Here is a 24,904-nt window from a genome sequence, read left to right on the forward strand (position 1 = left end):
ACTGACTTTTATCATAACCTTAGAATGCAATGAGGTAGGTTTCTTAATCCTGGTTCTACACAGTGTCATTGAGATAATTATCAGACCTCCCAAAGAATCAGTTTGGCCTCCATAAAATGGAGATAATTTCCCTTACTGAGCTTATATTACAGGGTTTTCACATGAACTACCCAAGATAGGAAATGTAGAAAATGCTAAGAAAAATGAAAAGATCCATATAAATGTAAATTTTTATCATAATCATTATTGTTACTACTCACCACTGCTGTAGCACTCGGGAAGTTTGGCCATTCTAAATCCTGCCCAAAGCAGGGTAAAAACTGCTAGAAGCCACACAAATGACATCTTAGCTTACTTTCTAAATAGCATTCCGATCAAAAAAATAATTAGGGTCTCCAGAATGTAGTGGTACATTCCTGTAATCCCAGCATTCCAGGAGGCTGAGGCAGGAGGACTGCAAGTTTCAGCCCAGCCTGAGAAACTTAGTGTCTTAGCAAGATCCTATCTCAAGATACAAAAAATGTAAAAGGCTGGGAATATAGCTAAGGGTGAAGGCTTTGGGTTTCATGTTTTTTACTCTATGTGCTAACTAAGGTATTGGCAATTATAGAACACCAACTCCAGGAAGAATTCTTTTAAAACACATACACACACACACACACACACACACACACACACACCACACACACACACATACACACACACACACACACACACCCTCTCACCACTGAGAATGCTTGGTGGTAGATGCCAAAACTTAACCCCAAAGGCAGAAATAGTTTGTCCTTTTGACTGACAAATGTTTATCTTCTTCTCCAAAGCTGTCCCTATCCCTAGATGACAAGAATCTTCAGGTTATATAGGATCCACCATACATGTTCTTAAACTTTGACCACTTCTATTGTCCATGAATTCAAGCCAGTCCACTCAGTGCCCAGAACCTGGGTGACAATGAATAGGCTCCTTCCAGTTCTCACTGTGTGAACGCTTAGTATGTGGTTTATGTTCAATGTATTTTCCCATCTTGATATCCTGTGAAAGAAATACTAGCCCCATTTTACAGGTGGGTGAATAGAAATTCAGAATGATTAAGTCACTTTCCCAAAGGCCCATACTTTTATGTGCCAGAGTCTGGATTTGAAATCAAATCCACCTGAACCTAAGGACCATACTTTTAACCTCCTCTCTCTACTGCTTCTAACAGAAAATTGTTAGCATGAGGGAAGAGATTTGAGAGGAGGGGGAGACCCCGGAGTAGCCCCTTAACATGCATTTTCTACTCTGTTCATTGCTGTCAATCTGTTGCAAATCAACTGAGGGTTATTTTGCTGGATTCAGATAGAAATCATGAACAGACACAGTGCAACTCTGCCGGCCACTCTGGGTTTTGAGCACCGATGGTTATGACCTCTTAGTGTCACATCCCTGGGCCATGATGCCACCAGTGGACACCAGTTAGAGTCAGATGCCCTCAGTTAACACTACCAGCTTGCTGGTCTTTGCTGCTGCTGCTCGGTGTACAGTAATGCTGGATGCAGTGGGCCACGCTGCTGGCTGCCACTCTCTGTTACAGATCTCTGTCAGCTGCTGGTCGCTGGAATGCTTCAGGGATAATAGCCTCTAGTGTTTGTAGTTCTTTTTAAAGAGACCACTGGTCTACACTACTCAGAATAAGAATCTCCAGAAGATTTACAAAGCCACCAGGCAAAGTTTTACTTGAGCAGTGCTGCACCCCACAAGCCAGACAGAACCACTTGTAGACCAACCTGAAAGCTGCTGGAGCTGCACTTATATAGAAACAGTAGGCCTGATTGGTCCAAATTCAAGCTTCCTGATTGGTTCAAATTCAAGCCCTTGGTCTAAATTTGAGCCTGTTGATTGGCCCAAACTCAAACCTGCCCACTGCTCCAAACTGGTCTAACTTCAAGTCACTGATTCAAATTTGTTTCTGCTGTTGAAAATCAAGAGAAATTTGGCCTTTCTGCTTCCTTTCTTGGCCTTCACGTCCACTTGGAGGAATGAGGGGTGTGTGTGTGTGTGTGTGCGTGTGTGTGTGTGTGTATGTTCTCTGACTTCGCAGTGCAGAAATCAGTCAGTGATCCAAATTTGTTTCTACAGCTTGATTAGAATCTAAGCCTGCTGTGGTCAATGTAGACACCTCTCCAAGTAGATAGTCACAACTGTCACAGGGATAGTTCCACAGAACCTCAGGAGACCCAGCAGCATCCCTGCAAAACATGATGGGGGCCAAAACAGGAGTATCCCCAAGGGAGCTGGCTGAGTTAGGGCACAGCTGCCCAGAGCATGAAGAAGTTAGAGGGGTGAATAAGAGCCCAGGAGCCCTGATCTTTGTTACATAGGGGACAGTCAACCCCTTCTCCAGAGAGGGAACAGCAATGTCTAGGGCAGCAGGAGCAGGAAGGGCACCACAGAGGCTAGAGAGCAGCTGAACAACCTGAGGGTGGGCCAGGCGACACCCAGGCAAGTTGTCCCAGTCCATCCTCAGGAGACCAAGCAGGAGCAAAGGGAGAGGCTGGTGAGAGCGGTTAGTGAACTGGGCCTCCATCCAGCATCCCAGGAAATGGGGAGAAGCAGGAGCTTCCCCACTCTCATCTACCAACGTATGTTTTGAACCTGTTTCTGCACATGACCAACCAGGCTGGGCAACTTCTATAGTGCAAGTGGTCAGCAGTGATGTAGTTCCCTTTTCTGGGCTTATCTGTATTTGAAAAGAAAAATTTCATGATATGAACCAAATGAATGAATTCCTGATGGTACAATTTTTGCTCTGAGGGAAACAGACGAGAAGGAAGCTGTGCTTCTACAGTGGAATGTGTACGTGTGTGTATATGTGTGTTTGTGTGTGTGTGTGTGTGTGTGTGTGTGTGTAAGGGTACAATCATTACCCTACTAATACCATATCATGTAAGCAGCCATCTAATCTGGTCTTTCAAAAGCTCTGACTTTCTGACATCATTCCCAATGTCTTTATGCTAGTGTAAAAATGGCTAATTAATGTACCAACTGATCAGTCTGTCTTAAATCAATGTGTTCCTCAGAAATGTTCTTAATCATTCCTAAAGATATAGCTTGCTTTTCTAACTCCAGGGAGGGTAAGGGAGATGTTTCAGGCCACACGGGCCTGGATATTATTTGTTTTTGTACAGTGTCCTCTTTCTTCTTGTTTTTGCTTTGAATTGAGAGCACAGGAACAAAATTCCATTATAAAAAGTGTCGACTTAGCTACTAGCAATGAAAGCCTAGAGCTTTAAGGTTAAATTATTGCACACACCAATAAAATTTTCTGCAGCGGACCTCCATTATGATACTGGTATTAGGCAACCATTCTGAAACTCATCTACCAAGTCCCCTCTCAAGCAGAAGTTCTTGCAAGCTCCTGCTGCTTTCAGAGATCCTGCGTGATGCCTAATTTACAAATGTCCACAATGATTTGCTATTTTAAAAACTTGAGATTAGCCTTGTCTGCCCTTCGTTCAAGTGGTCTCGGGACACGAAAGGACATTCTGCATGGATGACCTGGTCGGTGCCTCGGGTTCCAGAGAGAGTGCTTGCTAGGCTTGCGAAACAGCTGTCCCTGGCAGGCCATCAGATAAGAGACAATGGAAGGAGACTTCTGCCTGCCAGAAAGTCTCATTTTGCAACGTCTTAGCCTGCCTGGGGTTATGCAGTGATGAGAGAAAAGGGCTCCTCTCACCTGGGAAGCAGAAAGGCCAAGCGTGTGGAGCCCGTGGCCTTGAAGCTCGATCTTGCGCCTTGCAGGAAGTGCCCCAAGCTGCCCATATTTCCTAGTGGGGCCCCTCAGTCCTGCCCACAGCAACCCCACAGGCCCCCCAAGAAAACCCTCACAGCACACACGTCCACTTGGAGGAATGAGGTGTGTGTGTGTGTGTGTGTGTGTATGTTCTCTGACTTCGCAGTGCAGCTCTCCCAGCTCCTCTAACGACACAGACAACCTAGCTGATGCCAGTGATGGAGTAACAAGTGACCTTTCTCCCAGACACAAGGAGGTACTCGCTTTGAGACAGTCAGCTCTGAAAAGTTTACAGCTCTATGGCCTGCAACCCAGAGGCCACAACCAGAGTAGGAGGGTATAATGACCTCACTCAGCTTCACCCTCTGTCAGAGGAACGGGCCAGCCAGGGCTCTCACCCATGTTGTCGAGTCACAGCTGACACTCCTCCAGGCAGGTCACAGCCACAGCCTTTGGTCCAGATGACAGAACTGGGTGGGCGAGCTGGCTTCTAAACCACGTGGAAAAGGGAAAGAACCACTCCAAACCAATAATTGAGTGACCGGAAACTTAAATATAAAAACTATCACACAGCAGGTGAAATGCACCTGCCTATAATCTCAGCATTCTAGGAGACTGAGGCAGGAAGATTTCAAGTTTGAGCCCACCCTGGGTAATCTACTAATTGAGGGAGACCTTGTCTCAAATTTTTTTTTTTTTTAATGCTGGGCCTGTAGCTCAGTACGAAGGTCCTGGGTTCAATTTCCAATACTGAAAGAGAAACCAACCATAGTACAAAACCACTTCCCTTCAGATTCTTGGTACCGATCATGTGAGAGCATTATTGCTCTGAGGGTAGTTCAAGGAAGAGCTTTCACACCTTTGACGGAAGAGCGGATCGGGGCCCAGTTCTCACACATCCTCAGGAACAATGCTGATGTTCAAGCCACCAGGCCACGGAAGCCCTGAGTTACCCTGGGAGAAGGTGCACACTGAGGCCCTTGTCCGTGCCACCCTTGAGCATCCACAGCTTAAAGCTGAGTCCTGCCAACTTGTAGGCACGCCGAAACCGACCCCTGTGTATGCTCAGGGGAGATGACACTGGCTCTCAAAGCTTCATTTAGAAGTGTCTGTAGCTGTGTGCACCAAGTATGGGCTTACACAGCTGGGCTCAGCCCTCTTCCTGTAGGCCTCTGCCTCTTTCTAGATATTCCAGTTCCATGGAAGGTTGTCATTTGTGATTGTGATTAGTTACATATAGGTTACTGTGAAGGAAGGCAGCAGAGCCAATTGCACAAACAACAGATGGGCTTAAGAACACCAGTCCATGGGCAGAGGAGCAGTAAGTAGGAGGCAAGGACTAAAAGAAGATGAGGCCGGGCGTGGTGGCACATGCCTGTAATCCCAGCACTCGGGAGGCTGAGGCAGGAGGATCGTTGCGAGTTCGAGACCAGCCTGGGCTACAAAGTGAGCTCAAGGCCAGCCTGAACTGCATAGAGAGACCCTGTCTCAAAAAGACAAAAAATAAAAGAAGATGACCTTCATCACCACACAAGTACACACACACACACACACACACACACACACACAGAAAATTATCCAGACTAAAAAGTCAGTTATGCCAAAGGTGAGAGATTTTGGGCCATTTGCAGGGTCAACTAATCTCTAGTAAGATCCAGATGGTCCATGGTCTCTGCATAGAAGAGCACATAGTCTCTTATTTCTGAGAAAAACAAAAACATAGATAATTAAAGAGTAAAATAAAGCGGGATGGTAGGAAACAGGGAGGTAGACTTTCTGGAGATGAGGAAGGGAATCTGGAGATGAGGAAGGGAATCAAGAAAGAAGAGAGTGAGCAACAGCAATAGATACGTTAGTCTTCCCCTTTGGGCTCTAAGCTAGCTGGGGAAAGAAACTGAACCTAGCAGTGTCTTCCAGAATAGCATGTGCTTAGTATTTGTCCAACTAAGAGGCTGCTAGTTAAAGCGCAATGCATGGAAATAACCTCCAGTGGCCACTTCTGGACAAAACACCAGAACTAGTGACATCCCACCAACTTGGGACCCTGAGAGAACATGCAGAATGTAGGTGAGCACAGGGGCCTCTCCATAGGGAGGAATGTTGTGAGCCATTTCTAATCATCACTAGGTTACCGCCATCCTTGGGGCAGTGGGATTTCCTCCCTCTGCATCCAGAGAGCTGTCATGGTGATAATTTCCCCACATGTGAGGTGATCAGATTTAGTAAGTGAAAATGTAAAACTAACAATAACATTGAAATCTCAGATAAACAACAAATATTTGTTCGTATAAATAAGTTCCAAATATTTCATGAGATATACTTTATGTTTTAAAAATCATTTGTGGTTTATCTGCAGTTTAAGTATAACTGACCATCCTGGCTTTTTGTTTGCTTGTGACAGTGCTGGGGATTGAATCCAGGGTCTTCGCAATGAAGCACATCCCCAGCCTTTTTTAGAGACAGGGTCTCACTAAGTTCCTGAGCCAAACTGAGCTCAAACTTGCATCCTTCTGCCTCAGCCTCCCAGAGGTGTTGAGGTTATAGGGATGGGCCTATGTTTATCTGACAACCTTAACCACTTGCCTTTAACATTTGATTGGGGAAAGCACGATAGCAATGATAATCCACAAAAAACCTGAATATTTGTACATGATGATTGATGTATGTGTAATTCTTCCTCGGTATTTATTCATTGCTCCATGCTGTCATAATATCACTGCCTGGAGCATTATTGTCTTAAAGGGCGGGGGATGGATTGATTGAGTTCTTTTTATAGAATCTTTGAAACAATGCACGCACTTGAACCACACATATGTTGCTGCAAACCATGTCCAGGAAGGAGGAATAGGCTTTGGTAATGGTTTTTATAATGTGCCCACAGCAGACTTAAATTCCTAAATAATACCAGAGCCTCCTACACTCAACATTTCACATTTAAATCAAGTATGATGGTGCAGACTAGTACTCCCTGTTATTGAGTAGGCTGAGGCAGGAGCATTGTAAGTTTGAGGGTAACCTGGGCACTTAATAAAGCCTTGTCTCAGAACTTTAAAGGGCTGTGGCTATAGCCCATTCACCTAGTTTGTATAAGGTCCTGGGCTTGATCCTTAGCAGCAAGGAAAAAAATTAGGTGCAAACAATGAGTAATAAAATAGAAAAGTGAAAAACAATTTGGATCATTTTAAATCTTTTCATGTGAAAGTTCAAGTTTGAATTCACATCAAATGTGACTTTGACCCAGAGCATGGGGTTGTACAGAGAAAGAAGAGCTGCATACTCTCCAGCAGTTTTCCTGGAGCCACAGGAGTTTTCAAGTAGGAAGAAAGAAGTGAAGAACAAGACAACCAGCACCTTGAGGAGGTTTGACCTTCAGAATGACCACCTGCTCCAGCATACTCACGTCTGCAACCCTGGGAGGAGAACCAGGTTCCTACAAGTAGGGAGACCTTGTTTGATTTCATTATATCTTTCCCTCCCCTACAATCCTGCAAGGTGGTACTTTTCTATTTTCTTTTTCTTTTTTCTATTAACAAGGATGCAAACTGTTTGATTTGACAAGTTTCTGTAGGTAAAGTGGCTCAACATGCTCATGAAGGTGACAACAAGAGGAGAACTTGTTAAAACTGAAAACCATGGTGATTTGTTATTTGTTTGTTTGTTTGTTGATCTTTGTCAAGAAGTTCTGGAAAGAACAGGATCTGCTTCCTAGTGACTCAGCTATCAGCAAGACTCTAAGATCACTGAGACAAGTGCAAACACTCTCTCATCTCTACTGCTTCCTTAGAAGATAATATTTTGTTCCTAGGCAACCATCAGTAAACCATTAGAAACATCTGGCACAAGCTCAATTTTTCCAAAGGAAAGATTTCTTGATGAAAATTTAGGAGAAAAAAATATATATATTCCTATCATTTCTATTTCTCTTTGTCTAATTTTAATTTTTAGATGATATACAGTATATATTCTTTGTTAAAATAGGCCCTGGAGTACAAAACTAGTCTACTCACACAAGGAATCTTATGTTTAAAAGACAGAGTTTGTTTGTTTATTTGTTTGAGAAAATGGAACCAGAGATTTCTTCTAGTTGTCACTTCCAAACTTACATTTGAAGATAACAATGCTTCACTTGTGCAGAAGGCTCAAGTAAAAAATAGTGCGACATGGAACTGGCATGTCTGTTTCCTCCCAGGTCCCTTCTGATCTCTATTGTGTTTCTTTGACCATGGAAGGGTACTTCCAGGAGGCCTGGGAAAAGGTCAACCATAATTTCCAGGGTCTTTGACACTGATTTGCAGTGAACCGTGTTTTACTATGCATCTGTGAGTGTGGGTGCAGGGGCACAAAGACGCCTGTGTACACTGTCATTTATTTTCCTCTCTTTAAAGGAAGGGATGAGCCTCCTTAGACCCACCAAGAAGAATGAGATGGATACAGACTTCACAGAGACATTCAAAATAAGCAGAGATAATGAATGACTTGCCGTGAAGGAGGGAGGGCACGCTGGTGAGGAGATTCCTGTAGGCATCTTCTCCTCCTTTGCTTGACTGGACTCCTCTTAGAACCCTGGAAGCTTTTCCTGACTTTGCATTCATCTATAGTCTCAGCTGCCAATGGGCTGGAAAGCTCAGGACATGTTCAGGCTGAGAGAAAATGAGAAGGCAGTACGAGCCGCCTCTGGAAAGGCCACCATAGGCACTCTGAGAGGCTTGGGACAATCTGGGAGGAAGAGGCAACAGGGTGAGGACTGCAGTGCCAGCTAGAAGACGTAAGATCAAGGTCTCCCCAGGGAGAGCAAAATACAACCTGACTTTGACAGGAGTTGAGTAACATAGCTTCCACTCCTGGGCTGGGGCAGGAGCACCCACAACTGCTTCAGCACTGATGTGCCCCTCACTCACCTCCACCCGCAGACTCTTGCTGAAGCCAAACAGCACAAAGTCCTATGCTGGGCTACTGCAGGCAACTACAACACACCGGGTTGTTTCTTTTTAGAAATATGGACCGTGTCCTCCTGGTAATCCTTGCCTCGTCTTTGTTTTGCATTTTTCCCCCATCAGCCCTGTTCCTAAGACCCTGAGATAGTCAGACAGCCGTCCTTGAGGCTCAGAGCTTCTATGAGTCCCTCGGAAAAAGTGCAGTGAGTGGAAGAGAACTGGATTCCAAGGGGGACCCCTCGCGCGAGTCTGGACTCACTGTGCTGCATGGCAGATCACTCCTAGAGCAAATGAATAGAACTCAGTTTTTTCAAATCCAAACTAGAGTCCTATTCTTGGCTTTGCCCACCTTAGAGAATGTGGAAAAGAATGATGGACATAACGTCTACAAGAGGAAGGTGATTTCCCTCTGCATTATGGATTTGAACTCTTCATTTCATGACCCTGGACTGCAGCCTCCTTGTCTGCTCAAAGCTAAAATCTTCTGTAATGTCCCCATCATAGATATCCCAGAGACAAATGAAAGAGATTTAAACAGAGTGCCAATCACTGCCATGCAAAAACACTTCATAGTTCCCTAAAACCATTATCTTTCCTGACACATTACCATGAGGCTGACTCTATGACTTAGATTTAAATAAACTTTTCCATTGATGGGACAGGATCAAGAGAATGCAATAATAGCCAATCAATCTTCATACAACTTTACTTTTGTGGAATTGGGTTTATTCTTTGCGTTGTAGGTTATATTTCTTTAATATCCAAATTAAACAGCCACTTATCCCACACCTCACTGTCTTCTCAAGTCTCCTGACAGCAGCAAACCTCAGAAGGTATTTTCACATGTGGAAAATTCATGCATAGCACATCAAGGAATTTAATTATGGCATACTGATTCCAAGTTCATGATCTGAGTTAAAGGTAGTGAGGAATTTGCAGGTGTGTGGTTTTATTTTCCACTCTAATAAGAAAAGGGCCATTTTAAGGTTGTTAACCAGGGATTTCAACCTGAGGCCTTGTTAAATGGATTGGCAAATGAGTTTGAAACATCCTGGGATAGTAAAGCTAAAGGGAAGGAAAATTGGGGTGCAGACAGCTGCACCCACTTCCAGAATCTCCAAGTGAAAGTCGTGATGAATTCCCAACATCTTTATTCCAAGGGGACGGTCACTGTCGAGCTCAAAATGGCGGCCGGACTCAGCTAACGCGTCTTACTCAGGACAGATTAGCCCCCAACTGGGTAGATAGCAGCAGAGAATGGCATGCAAGGACAGGGACACTAGAGAGTTCCAGTCGACATGCTGGCAGCAAATGCCCTGTTGGGTAGATTCAGAGTGGGATTCTAGGTAGTTGGAAGCTTCTCTCTTCCCACTGTGTATTAAGGACACTTGGGATGTTTGCCCTTAGCATTTATGATGCTGAGGAAAAGAAGAAATGTTGAAGCCACCCTGAGAAAGAAACCAATACACAGTAGGGACTCCAGCAAAGCCAGCATACAGGACTCTCATTTTCATGATGTTTCAACTTAGATTTGGGCTTTGGCTGCTGTGTTTGTTACAAGGCCCTAACTCTCATCCAGGGTCAGCATCTCACAAAATCTTACAATTTCAGGCTGAGGGTGACTTCCCAGGACCAGGGCCAGTTGGGAGAGAAACCCAACCAAGGGCTTGTTCCTTTCCTAGTTCAACCTTTCCCTCCTTTTATAACTTCTGCTTCTAGGGTGGATATGTGACTCTGCCTTTGGCCACACCCATCCACTAACACAGTGGTTCTTCTGGAGTGTTAAAAAATAAAAACTTCAATTTGACAAAGTTTACTTGATTCTAGACCAAGGCAGCTCTCCAGACTGAAGATGGTTCATAATCTCCCTTCTTACAATGCTGAGAACCAGAGAGACAGGAAATGACGTACACACTGATCGGTGCAGCCTAGCGTTTGGCATCTTACGTGGGCATATTTTGGCAGTGTTTGACTTCCAATGAATGAGAAGGAAATGAAGTTCTGTCTTGTTTCTTGCATAAGCCCATTTGTCTAGAAACTTTCTGTCCCTCAAGGTCAAATCTCACCCTACTGGATTCAATGAATATTTGTTTTATTCAAATCTTCAACTGTTTGGATAAGGCCCACCCTGCTATGGAAAACAATGTTTTACTGAAAGTCCGCAAACCTAAATGTAAACCTCATCCACAAACACTCTCACAGGAACATCCAGAATACATTTCACCAGGTATCAGGACATCACAGCCCACCCACATGGACACATAAAGTAGCCACTGAGGAAAAGTGGGGAGTCAGTGGTATGTGGATAGGAAGCTATGGAAGCATCCCACCTAGGGGCCTGGCCTGGAGAGCGTACCTGTTGAATGATCAGGGCAGGAGAGACAGGTAACGCAAAGGGCCTGAAGAGACATTTTTTTCCAAGTACTCAAAGGCCAGTACAATAAGGAAAGCTGGGGGCAGAGAGCAGAGCTACCCCAGGTCTGAGGTGGTGCCCATTTCCCATGTAACTAGCCATGAGAATTAGGGGAGATCAGAGTCATGCTGGCATTCAGAGAGGCTTTGTGCCACTCAGAGCCAGCCATTCTCCTGCCTCTGGACGGCACTGAACTTGGGGACAGGGTAGGCCACAGGGGCACAGAGGCAGTAACAGCCACGTCCCTGTGCTGTCCTGGACTATGGAACTTAAAGCCAGATGAGCCTTGTTAAATCCTGCTGTGTAATTCCAGGCCAGGCAGTCATCTCTCTGAGAATCAGGTTCCTCGTCACGTCTGTGTCTGTGACGTAGGAGAACAAGCCCTACCCGATTAGTTGTTATGGAGATCAGATAATGCACTTAGCTGTATTTGACACATGACCTTTCCACGGTAAATACAAAAACATTATCTCCCTGTCTCTACTGTACCCTGCTTGTCCTGTCTTTCTAAAAGCTTTCTATAACACTGCCAGTGTTTCCCCAAATTTTGCTGTTCTTCTCTATACTTTATTACCATGTTTTTTGGCTGTGACTTTTTCACATTCTTTCACAAATATTAAATGTATACATGTTTCCCTGCAATGGAAGTAATACTCTTAAATATAAAGAAAAATTCTAATAGCCAATCTCATGTTTGTGTTAGACTTTGAAACTAAGCTGAAAATTAAAATGTTCTAAGTTGCTACTGTTAGATATTAGGCAACTTCCCAGGAGTTCAGTGGGCAAGATGGGGAAGGGACCTTAAGGGACATGGAGTACCTTCCTGGAGTGAGGGATGTGTTCTGGAATTAGATAGTGATGATGTTGGTACAACTCTGCAAATATACTAACAATTACTGAAACACTTCGCTTTAAAATGGGGAAATTTATGATGTGGATCATATCTCAGTAAGATCAAATTATTATTGCCTGAATCAAACAGGGAATTGCTTACTTCTAAGGTTAACTGTTACATAATGATGAGGCACACCCTACCAAACAAGACATTGTAGGGGTTCACAACAGCATGCAGGAGCTGTATACCCAGTTGTGCACTAGGTAGAACTGACTATGAGCATTTAGCACCCATTCAGGAAAAGGTTCCATCAGCAGAGGCTAGAATAGATTTCAAGGAGATGAAACTTGGGTTAAGAATTCAGGGAAGAACAGATAGAGTTGAAAAAGTAAAGGAGAAAACATTCCAAAGAAGAATCCAGGAGGAAGCAGAGATCTGGATATTCTCTTCAATTTCTTGTCATTCTTTTACATTTTCATTTCTTATTCATGTTTCCAAGGGGCAAGAGGAAGACTGGCTGTCTTTGTTTGTTTTCTGCTGCTGTAACAGAATACATGAGTTGAGGTGATTTATAAAGAAAAGAGGTTTATTTGGCTCATGGTTCTAGGAGGAAAAAGTCAGGCACCTGTACCTGCTTGGCTTCTGGTGAAAGCCTTGTACTTGGTCCTCACATGGTTTTTAAAAAAAAGAAAAACAAGCAGAAAGGCCCATGCAGAAGAGAGAAAGGAGGGGGCAAACTCTTGCTACACTTAACCCACTCCCTCGAGAACACCGATGCATTGATAAGAGTGGATCCCTCATGGTCCAAGCTCTCCTTCAAGGCTCCACCACCCTCAACACTGTTACGTGGGAGACTGAGCTGCAACACGAGCTCAGACCATATTCACGCCACAGCACCGGTCTCCAAGGCAGAGCAGTTAGGAGAACAAACGCTGGCTGGGCAGGAAAGAGCCTCAGTCGGCAGCATCTGAGGATCTTCAGTCAAGCTGGCCACCACACATCACTCCTCCTGATGTGTTTGAACACCTGCCTCCTAAGTCACACCCCCAAGGCAAACAGAGTCTGTTGAAAAGAAAGCATTTTGATAGGCCTGGCCTTTGCACCGTTTTGTTTGTGAGAGTTGTCTAAATTTTGTTTGAGAGAAAGAAGATTTCTTTGCTTTAAAGAAATAGAAGGCCAGGAGGTGGAGGGGAAGTTGTTCAGCAGCCATCTTGTTTCATGTGGGTGTGAAGTGAAAAACCTCATTTCTCACAAGCCCGGCAGAGCTCAGTGAAACAGGAACAAAATGAGCACACACTTGAGCTTGAAATGCCACTTTGAAAATTTAAGGCAGGCTTCACAGGCTAAACCACAGCATGTTCAGGAGACTTCAGTTGAGGATGTTGGCAGAAGCTCTTGATTTTTCTGGAAAATATCATGGAGGAGTAGATAAATTGCTATGCTGGGTCATGAGGGAAGGCCAAAAAAAGATGGTTCATTCCTGGGTCTTGGAAGGATCTGCCTTTGCCTCTTAGTGGAGCCAGCAATTCCAGGGGGTAGCATGTCAGAGAGGACAGGGACCATGGAAGAATGTCATGACAGCCCCCTCAGCCTGAGGCAGGATGTGCCACTGACTGCCCCCCAGCCTAGACCCAGCCCTAAGCCACTGACACCAGAGGTCCAAAAGTTAATGTTCCTCTGTTCATTCCATTCTACTGGAATATTCTGCAATCTCCCTCTATCATGAGATGGAAGGCTGGGTCCATGCCATTCTTTAATCCTTTGGTATTAACATTATTATTTGCTTAGCAGCATAGCATAGTACAACTCCTCATTAAATATCCATCCCTGGCCCCCCTTCCAAAAATAATACCATCTGCCTTAAAATGAAGTGGTTTAGGGTAGTGAAAGTTTTTAAACATTCATTTTCCAGATGGATCTCTTTGTTAAATTAAAATTTTAAAAACCAGCTAAACCATGTGGAATGCTCCTAAGTGAATATTACTGTTTACTAGCCTTCTTATTCCATCTTATGGCATTTTATAATAAAATATCAGCAAGCTCATAAAGAAGGCTTTTTTAAGGCCCATAATCTTGCTAACCATAACAAAAAGGCGGTAAATATATTGTACAAGAGCCCGATGGAAAAATGTGCTAAAGTATTTCCATAAATCAAATGTAGCACTTTGGCATTGGCTCTAAAGCCTTAAATTTAGTAAATTAGAACCAGATGATTTTAAAATAGAAACTTACATAACTTGATGGTGTTCCCCCCAACACAAGTTTATCTTCATGAAGTTGCTTTGGCTGCTACTGTAATAGGTATTTAAGAGGTAAGGGCAGTGTCTGGGCATCATTTATATTTGTAGCTCTCATGGTGCCTAGTGTTTTGCTGAGCAATTAGTAAGTACTGGTGGAGCGGGTGATGACATCTCAACAGTGATTAACAGTTATGAATTAATTGGCAAGGAAATGTAATACAGACATCTATATGGACTATACTGCTGCCCCTCGCATAATAGAAATAATAGGTCTCACTTTTCCTTTCATTGTCAAAGCCTTGTATCTAAATCAGTGGATTTGAAATAAAAGGCTAGATCTGTTTCTCATGTGGGTCAGCATGGTCTGGACCATCACTCTGGACTTTTCCTTATTTAATACATAGGTCTCCATTCTGTTTCTGCCACCTCAGTGGGCACAGAAAATTACTACACAGAAACTTACTTTCTGTTATTTCATCCTTTCCTGTCACACACACTTTCACAAGGTACCATGTATCTTAAGGCCAAGCTGAGAGTTCCAAGCAACACACTGATTGAGTGCCTATTATCTCTAAGATCTCATATGACAGGCCACAGGAAGTACAAATGAAAAAGGGGCAGTCTTTGCCCTCTAGGGAAATACTTTCTGGTACATAGTTAGCCTTGGTTCCGGGTGAAAGAAATCTAGCTCAAACTAGGTTAGAAAGAAAACTATGTTTATCACCTTATGAATTTGTTTGTCTCACAGTAGACCTCAGGCATAGCTGGATCCAGAAGCACAAACAACAGGATCAGAATTCTCTCTGTCCCTCCCCTCTAAATGTCCCTGCCCCTTTTTGCATGAAAATTTGTTCTCTCTTGCTACAGATAGAGTCTACAGAAAGGAAAAGATGTTCACTGCTGAGCATTCATTTACAGTCTATGATCCAAAGATGGAGAGATCTTCTCTCTCTCTCAGAGTTCATATACAAAAATCTCAGGGAAGAGCTGAAGTAGCAACTTAAATCTGAATTCAATCTGGGACAGGAATGCCTGCTTCCTGCTTCAAGGGACCTCTGTCTAAAGCCTTTGACTGATATGATAAGACCCACCTGCATGACAGAAGATCTACTGACACAAATGTTCATCCCATCCATAAAATACCTTCAACATCAAAGTCTAGACTAGTGTTTGGCCAAATAGCTGAGTGCCCCAGTTCAGCCCCACTGACATGTAAAACTCTCTATCCATCATGACCTGTGAATCTGAGGTTTTTAGGAGATGCTTCTGGAGTAGCAGTGAGGTATAGAGGGAAATGAGAGTTGAGGACTCAGACCTCAAGTCCTGAGATGTGCTTTCTATCCAAGTAGGAGCAAGAGCAGACCCCCACTGGGGAGGACATGATAGAGGAGACAGTGCAGAAAGGGAAGGAATCCTGCCTGAAAAGATGACTGGAAAATACTAGGAAGAGAAGCAAGGGAAATACGTACCCACTGCTATGGTAACCCAAGCATTTTGAGACAGAGGGTGTTGAGGAAACAGCAGGAGCTGAGGGTGGACAGGAAGTCAGCAGATGGAGTAGAGATAGGGGGTCTCCCCAGAGCAGGGCTCCCCAAAACACGAGGTGCAGACCCACACTGGGCCACCACATACTAGCCAGGCACACAGTGAGTCCATTGAGTGAGCAATTAGACAAGGGCCTTTCACATCAGGTGAATTCACTCAGCATCACTGTCCTGGCTTGCATGGTGTGAGTCCTCCTGTCCATTTTCCAGTAAAGCAAACACTAGCTAGCTGCACTGGGTGTTGCTATCTAGGTGGTCATCAACGGAGAAGGGGCAGAGGTTGATGGAGAGGGCGGCCAGGCCTGGGGACCACTCACTCTGTGACTGCAGTCAGTGAGGCAGAGCTTGCTCAGTGCTGGGGGAAGAGCAGTGGCAGAGCGGAGACCCCCCAAAGGGAATGCATTCACTCATCCGCAGTTAGAAAAGGTAAAAATCCGGAGTGTTTACCTAACTCACTGGGTAGCAAATCCTGTCCCAAACTGCCTCGAGGGGCAATGTCTCCCTCCATTGTCCTGCTTGGTGTGAGCCTCCTCTGTACCTTGACAGCTGAGCTGTGAGCGGATCTGCGTAGGGTTTGCCGCCCAGGTCCCACGGGGAGCCTTTTTGAATATGTGGTCTATCCTGCAAATCTCTTCTAAAATCCAAAATATTCTGAATTCCTCACTCTTGTCTGGTTTCCAGGGCTTTGAACAAGGAGCTCAGAATGTGTATTTCGGGTGAAGAAGACCTCAACTTACTTGCTTAGGGAATTGAGAGGCAGAAGAGAGAGGTGGCCCTCAGGAAACCAAGTCCCACTGTGGGCTTGCGGGGGAGGAATGAAAAGTGGATGAGGGGTAAGGAGAAGGGACTTGCTTTTCTATCGACCAGAACTGTCCAGGGGATAGTGGGATAGCGTTTGAAAATATAGTTAGCTCTTTATCCAGGAGTTCTTCCTCAGTTAAATCAACTGTGGATTGAAAATATCGAGGCAAAAAAAAAACTGCATCTGTGTTAGACATGTATAAACTTTTTCCTTGTCATTGTCCCCTAAGTAATGCAGCATAATTACGCTTTGCACAGCAGTTACATTGTAGTATAAGAAATCCAGAGATGATTTAAAGGGGTGGCGGTGAACCTTTTAGAGCTGTCCGTGAGAAACAGCCCATTGCAGCCATGTGCCCTAGGTTCAGCGCCACTGTTAAAGAGTACAGGAGGAAGTGAGTGGGTTCTTTTTTTTTTTTTTTTTTGTACAGGGACTCGAACTTGGGACCTTGTGCTTGCCAGGCAGGTGCTTGTGCCGCTGAGCTATATCCCCAGCCCAAGGGTGGGTTCTATGCAAACATTACACCATTTTACATGAGGAGGAAGCACTCATGGATTCCTAGGGATGACTATGTAGAGTGGCTTGCGGATGTCGAAGCCAAAAGCTGCGGCCCTTGTCTTCCAGGGTCAGGAGGCCCTGGCCTTCTTCTTGTCACTACTCTCATCCCTTCCTAAGACCAGCAGCCCAAGCTCAGAGCATGAGTCACAAGAACCTCAGGCACTGAAGTTCAAGAAAACCCTTGCAACACACCCTTGTCTACATCTTCAAGTCTGAAATCACAGGATGCCAAGACTTTAGCAAATTACAGAAACTTATACTTAACATCTGTGAATCTCAGCATGCGTGCAAGAGAGCAAGACTGAGTGCTCCGTGCATGCTCCTTAGCAGGCGCCCCTGGCTTTTTGCATAGAGAACCCCCTTTATTCCTCAGCTTTAATAGGCAGGAAAGAATGTGCGGTCCACACTCCACTCAGGGAGTCAAGGGTGGACACTGGGGCCTCCACACCACCCAGTCTCGGGCCCACGCTGGAAAGGCATTCTCCTAGCAGACAAAATAAAAGATTGCTGATGGCTGGAGCTCATTGTTTGCTTTCTAAAATGAATCAAACTCTTCAAAAGCTTGGCTAAAGCAGTGCAGAGTGTGCTGTGTCCCCACGCCACATTCCTCTCCTCCTGCCCCCTCCGCCAGCCTCCACATTGCTTGGATTCCTTCTTCTCTCTCTTCAGCGCCAGCTGGCGGTAGCCAGGGCTGGCCAGACACCCTGAGGCTCCAGTCAGGCCTGCAGGATGTTTGCCGCTCTGCTAGGGAGGGGACAGGAGGCTGGCTTTCTCCAAGGAGAAGTCGATCAGCCTGGCTGTCTTAGGGCATCAAGGCAGAAAAGTGTATCTCCAACCTCTGCAGAGATGGTTGGGCCTGGCCTCCAGGAAACTGATCATTTGGTATTTAAAACACCCGACTCTCCCTGCCCTGCCCATTGCACCCTCAGCTCTGCCCTGGGGTTCTGTTGGAGGCTGCATGTGGAAGATGACTCTTTGTGTCAGTATGCCCTGGAGGATGGCAAAGCTCAGGAGCAGATTGGAAATAGGACATCCTGCCCTGTCCAGAAATGAGGGCCCACAGTCTGAGAACCTGTTCTGCCCAGTCCAACCAGACAGGAACAGCAAGGAGAGGGAAGGAGGGCAGGGAACTGCAAAGGTCCTTCAGGCCCTATTATGTCTAGAAAGTGGGAATCCTCATGCAAAGAGAAGTCAAGAAGACTCTTCAGACATACAAATGTATAAATAAAGCACTTTGCTCATATACATACATACAAAGGGAAAGCCTGAAGTAGACATGGATACCTTTTTCCCTTCTCATCCACAAAAGCATTACATGCCACTGTTTTTGTATTAAGCAGAGCCTCCGTTCAGTCATGGAATTCCGATTGTTGGGGTCTTGGCAGTTCACCTTGACCTTTATAAAAACAAGAAAATCCACAGACTAAAGTTTCTGCAGAGATTTCCATGACAGTTTCATATAACAAGTTGTTTATTTGGATAAACTAAAGCATGCAATAACAGAACACCTCACAGCAGGAAAAACAGGAGATAGCCTTTGCTGGGCAATCTGCGCAATTTTACTATTAAATAACCCGTTTTGTTCAGCTGAACTTCATGCCTTTGGCTGGCTGCATACATGCATGTAGTACAAATGCAAATCTTTGTGCATTTATGGAGATCAATAAGCCTGAATCTTTATTATGTGTTTCTAATTTTTCTTATAACTTGATGCCTACGTTCAGCCCACCAAACCTTTCAAAGAAAGCTTTAGCATTTAGAGAAAATACTAAATGCTAAATGGAGTCTCACAATTGCTTGTCATATCTTACTAGGGTTGAGTGAATTTACTTAACATGTAATTTAATCTGTCAATGTTGTGTAGTTCTTTGGGGGTGGGGAGAAGGTAGTAATTAAGTATTCCTGACTTACAATAACACTAACCATCAAAACTTCACAGTTGCACAGTTTTTCAAAAGTCACGTCAAGGCATTGCCCGTAATTACTCCATTTACAGTGGTCTACGTTGGTTTATAGGCACATGGTGGCGACACAATGCTATGTGCACTCTTTCATGTTTACCAAGGACTGAGAGCGGCCAATGACACTCGATTTTAGCACTTCACCCTGAGAGAATTAAAAGCCAGTGAAGGGTATTCTATGGGAGACAGATAGCAGCCCAAATTAGGACAGACATTGAGAGTGGAGGTTTTCAGGCGCTGTAGGTTACCTTGCTTAAGATTAGCCAAGTCTTAAAGGGCAGCAAGACTTCATAAAATCCTCCGAGAGTGGGACCCACCATGTACACAGGAATCTAGAGGACCAACCATTTCAAATCTCTGTGGTTTAAAGCTCTAACCATGCTGCACAGGGCTTGCCGTTGAATGAGAAAAAAAGAACTAAGTTAAGTAGAAAACAAATTAAACTAATTTGGGGACCAGGAGACAAGTCTTTTTAGTAATGCCACCCTCCACCTGCTGGAGCAATTTTTTTTTTTTTTTTTTTGTAATATTGTCAGCCCAACACTTTCAATTTATTCCTAGGACTGCTATTAACAGGGGTTGTGGGGGATGAAGTTGGGTAGCCTTTGTGAAGTCTCTCGTACCAAAATATTCATCGAGGAAAAGTGGATGAAAGCCCAAGTATCTAAAAACAAAGCATGGGAGACTGTGTGGAGTTTTCCTCTAATCATGAACTTTCATTCATTCTAAGAGCCTGGCCAGTTCAACACATCAAAGAGAGTTGTTGCCCTGAAATGAAAGGACCTGTCTCCCTTCCCTGCTGGGAAGTGGTTTATCTATTCTTTTCTGCCTATGGACTTCAGTGAAAACTATGTATGTGAGCAAGACTTAAGGCTTTGAGAGGACATAGGATAAGATTCAGCTACCCACATACGTGCAGAAGGTGATATGACAGAAGAGAAGATAAGACCTTCTTCTGTAAATTGCTGAAGTCTCACTGTAGAGAAGAAACTCACAAATGAAACTGGGTACTGCAGTAACTAAGCGCTAAATGCTATGCTCCACCCATACCATGGACTACAAACCACAGGAGGCCCTTCTCAAGCTGATGGAGTCCGAGGGCTCACACCAAGCCTACTGAGCCCAATGTTTAAGAGAGGAAGGCCAAGCAGTCAGGACTGCTTCTGTAGCTAGATTTGAAAAGCTGTGACCTTGGCCATGGGTGATGGGAGAATCCAGAGACACAGGGGAGGATTAGATGGTGGGATTGAAATGATGGAGATTTTTCTAGGAAAATTGAAAAACACTGGATGGGGTGCCATCTGGAAGCAAGGTAGATTCAGATAAGCAGAAAGATGAAAGGAGGGGAGAATGGTAGATGTGTGCACAGGCTGGAGAGTACACATGAATAAGGTGTGTGTGTGTGTGTGTGTGTGTGTGTGTGTTTGCATTTATACTATGAGCTCTCCTCATGACTCCAGCTGCTTCTCACCAGGCCTGGTCCTGTGCAGGTGGAGACTCACCTTCAGGGAGCCAATAAACAAGGGCTCAGATAGGGGAAGGCACAGAGCAGAAGGCTGGTGGGCAGTGTAGCCCTGGGGTTAGGGCCACACACACTCAGGAAGGACACAACCTGGTTTTATATCACACCCACGACTCACCTGGCTTGGAACTCTGTGCCAGTTGTAAAACCCAGTGGAGTCTCCATTTTGCAACATGGAAAAGAACAATCCAACCTATGTGGAGAAATTGGTACCTAAGATGACTGTTAACCAAAATCATGTTTGTAAATATCTAGCACAGGGCCTGGTCCCTGGAGGATGGGGCAAGGTGGGGGGCCTCCATCAAGGCTCAGGAAGACAGGGATCAGGGAGATTAAAGGGGATAATGCTCAGTGGCTTGTTTTCTTTGAGAGGTTTCTGGAAATTTCTCATAAACTAAAATTTTTGCTTTCTCCAATTATTTTTTGAAATGATTTTGTATATATAGATTGCTTGCAAAACAAAGTGTTATCAAGCCAGGCACGGTGGGACATGCCTGTAATCCCAACACTCTGGGAAACTGAGACAGGAGAACTGCAAATTTGAGATCAACCTGGGCAATTTAGCAAGACCCCAGCTTAAAAATTAAAAGTTTTAAAAAGTGCTGGGGATGTAGACCTAAGTTCAATCCCCAGTACTACAATCAATTAATAATAAAAAACTGGTATGAAACTAAAACATAAACCTTGGTCCCAGCGTGCTTATATTTTTAGGACTGATCTTGTTTCCTGAGGTCTGGTATTCATCCAGTGTCTAAACTGTTCCTCTAGAAAGGATCTGTAACTTCGTCTGAACTCAGGGCCAGATTTACTTTGTGCTGCTATTGTAGAACACAGGTCAGCGCAATTTTTCGCAAAGAGTCAGACAAAACATGACTTTGGCTTTGTGAGTTGTACCATCTCTGTGGCAACCACTCAGCTCTGCCCTTGCCGCTTAGGAGACAATGTGTAAATGAATGGGAATGACTGTGTTCTAATAAAACTTTATTTAGAGACATAGAAATTTTAATCTCATGTACTTGCACATTGCATGAATATTATTCTTTCCTGTCACCACCCCCTGCCAAGGCAGGCCACTTAAAAGTGTAAAAGTTATTCTCAGCTCATAGCTACAGAACTGGAAAACTGACCTTGCCTTAGGTTCTGACAAGGTTCATCCTTTGCTCATTTTTCATAAATGTAAACCGGAAGGCTGCCCTCTAAAGTGTGTTTTTCTCCTTCCCTTCCTGCGCACCAAGCACAGCCTCAAGGTAAACACGTGTTCTTTGAAGTTGCATTTGTATTCTTAGTCAATGAGCAAGGACTTAAGCACCTATAACGTACAAGGTGACCCAGGAGTCAGCAAGACACCACCCTGTCCCGCCGGAACACACACCAAAGCTGGCAGAACAGACATCAACAAATCTGTGTGCTCCAAAGTGAAAAAGCCCTTATAATGGAGCTGTGTTCCAAGCACAATGGGGGCACAGTAGAAGGAGGGAGGGATGGGTTCTGAAAGGGCGAGGTGGGCAGGGTGGGGGTTGTAGACACAGAAGCACAAAAGAGTTAGTGTTGGGGCCGGGCTCCACAGCAGCAGGCAGGAGCTAGGGCCGTCTGTGCAAGTCAGGAAAGGTAGGAGCCCATTCTGGGATTGGCGAGTCCGCACCCCTACCCCCACGTGGCTGGAGGGCGGAATGGGAGGGAGAGAGGGACAAAGACACGGAGGGAGGAGAGGACGGAAGGCCAGAAAGAGTGAGGGCTCAGAGCACAGTCTCTGCCAAAGTGTCCAGTTTCTGTGTTTTAAGTCATACAAGTGTCACCGGTGCGTTTTAAACACGGTAGTAATGGGATTGGCTCTGTATTCCAGGAATTCAACAGGTAGCAACATAAAAGATAGACTGGGACAGGGAGAAACTTCAGGCAAAGAAACTATAGAGAAATCGGTGGCACAGTTCAGAAAGAGATTCGGGAGACTGACCTAAGACTGAATTCTCGTTGTGATTCGTGCTGGGGGGACTCACGCACAGCTCTGACCTCCAGAGGTGGCTTTGTGCTCTCTGTGAAGTGCTGGACTCGAAGATTTCCAAGGTTGTTCAAGCCCTTGCTCTCATGCCCTGGTTCTATGACCTACCCCCACCCACCGGGTCCTCTGAAGTTGTAGACAGAGGTCTCTTTCCTCCAGCACCCTCTTAACATCTGCTGCATTTGCACGAATGGCTTACCGCAGCTGGAAAGCCACTGGGGTGCCACCCAGCGCTGTGCTCCTCGATCCTGCCTGCAGAGGGTCTGGGAAGGCATAGCCTTGGCAAACAAACAGGCAGGTGGCAAGGCTGACAGGCAGAGACCCCTGCTATTGAAAGCGGTGGACGCACAGGGGTCTGAACCCCAGGCCAGGGCCCATTTCAAGAAGGCACCCTGAAATGGGAGGACAAGGGCTGCCGCAGAACTCCATGAGGTAGTCCAGTTTAAACCTCATGTTTGCACCCAATACTTCAGGGAATAGATGAACAAGGGGCTGTTTCTCTGTTCATTGATGGAACTTGTGCTCCTCCAAGCACTTTAAGGAAACATACTAAACGGCACTAATAAAGTAGCAACTATTTGCATGACTTACCCCGCTAATGTAAGACCGGAGCGCAGTATTTTAACTATTTATAATATCCTACAGTGCTTAAACATGGGTAAAAAGAATCAAGAGAAATAGATCATTCCCTACTGAACACGTTGCATTGGCTTCTTTCATGCTTAGGAAAACCTCCAAGTCCCCTTCCTCCTACCTCTGAGCTTGTCTGTTCTGTATGTCCCGCCTACTCCACGCTAGCCACGCTGGGCAGCTGCCTATGAAGTAGAAGGCACACAAACGGGGAGGTTCCTCACCTATTTCTGAATGCTTTCCACTCTCCAAATATCAACAGCCTAATATTAACAATACTTACAATTAATAAAACAATTGCATATTAATGGCATTTATATAATATACTATAACAATGCCATATAGTAACTAATATATGAGAAACATAATATTAATGTTGAAGTGATAATAATATCAATAATAAGAAGCATCCATTTATTAAGATCTTACAATATACCAAATACTATTAATTTATATCCACCTCGTTTCCTTTCATCCTTATTATAACCCAGCAAGTGCATATTATTATTTTCTCTACTTATACCTCAGGACACTAAATTCAAGTTTATTCCAAATGCATTCCAAAAAAAGTGTGCCTGATTCCAACACCCTGTGTTTTTCTGCATGCAGCTAATGGTACACAAACCTTAACCATCTCGAAATAAACTTCAGGTGCATTTTAAGTGTCTCACTGTCCTGGTAGAAACAGAAACCACAGGACAGTCCCTCCGTAGGAATCAAGATTTCTAGCTCGAGAATGAAATTACAAAAATCCCAGATCAGGCCTTGGGACACTGTTTTGAAATGTCAGGTGGGGTGGAGTAGTTGGTGTCTACATACCCAGAGTGGTACTCATCCCACAAACAAGAGGGTTCGGCCTCGGGGCTGAGGAAACCAAAGGAATGTTATCTGCATCTCCTGGAGGCCCCAAGACTCATCTTACCGATGGAAAGCGCTTTGACTCATGATCCTCCCTCATCCTGGCAGATACTGAAAACAACTTCTTGCAAACTAACTTCTGCAAGGCTGCTAGAAAGACCCTCGCCCCACAATGCACTGCGTGCTTCATTTGCCTCCAGAGAAATCTTGCAGAATCACTCGGCTCATTTTTGCTTAAGGACAAATGGGGAGCAAGCACAACCTATCGGAGGCAGAACAGGTGTGTCATGGGCCCATCCAGGGAACCGGTGCCCCCGTAAGCTGCAGCTCAGCTGCAAACCCTCTACCTGAAAACCAGGCTAAACAGACAGTTGCTCTCCTGTTCTTGCTTAGATTATAAAAGTAGAGTTTTAACCCATTGGGGATTTGATTAGAGTTTTAATCCAGGAGAGAAGGGAGAGCAAACTCATTCTGCTCCAAACAGCCAGGAGAAAAAATAAAGACTGATTTTTCCGCGCCCGTCATGTAGTCTGGTGGGAGAGCCTCCCACTGGGGACAGCTATTGTCTGGATTTACCAAGTCTCAACCCTGAGGCCCAGAAAAAAAGAATTTTTCTCCTCACTAAAAGTGACTATTTCTGTCTTCTCCTGGGTGATTCTCTGCTCTGCAGAAATGAACAAATGGAGCCTCTATACAAAATCTTGGAGTGGCACTGGGCTTTTTTTTTTTTTTTTTTTCAAAATCTTGGAGTGGCACTGGGCTTTTTTTTTTTTTAATTTTAGAAATAAAAGGAGGAAAATACTAACAGATCGACAACGTTTTACAAAATAGCAAAG

At 44.6% G+C, this 24,904-nt stretch overlaps 1 protein-coding gene across 2 annotated transcripts in view; it reads left to right on the forward strand.

The window, feature by feature from the left end:
• Nucleotides 1-24,904, forward strand: part of Nedd9 (neural precursor cell expressed, developmentally down-regulated 9) — a 180,073-nt gene that overhangs the window by 106,564 nt on the left and 48,605 nt on the right. The gene's annotated exons all lie outside the window — the stretch shown is intronic.

Source organism: Chinchilla lanigera, unplaced genomic scaffold (genome assembly GCF_000276665.1).
Source record: "Chinchilla lanigera isolate Chin_1 unplaced genomic scaffold, ChiLan1.0 scaffold00064, whole genome shotgun sequence".
NCBI classification, from domain to species: Eukaryota; Metazoa; Chordata; class Mammalia; order Rodentia; family Chinchillidae; genus Chinchilla; species Chinchilla lanigera.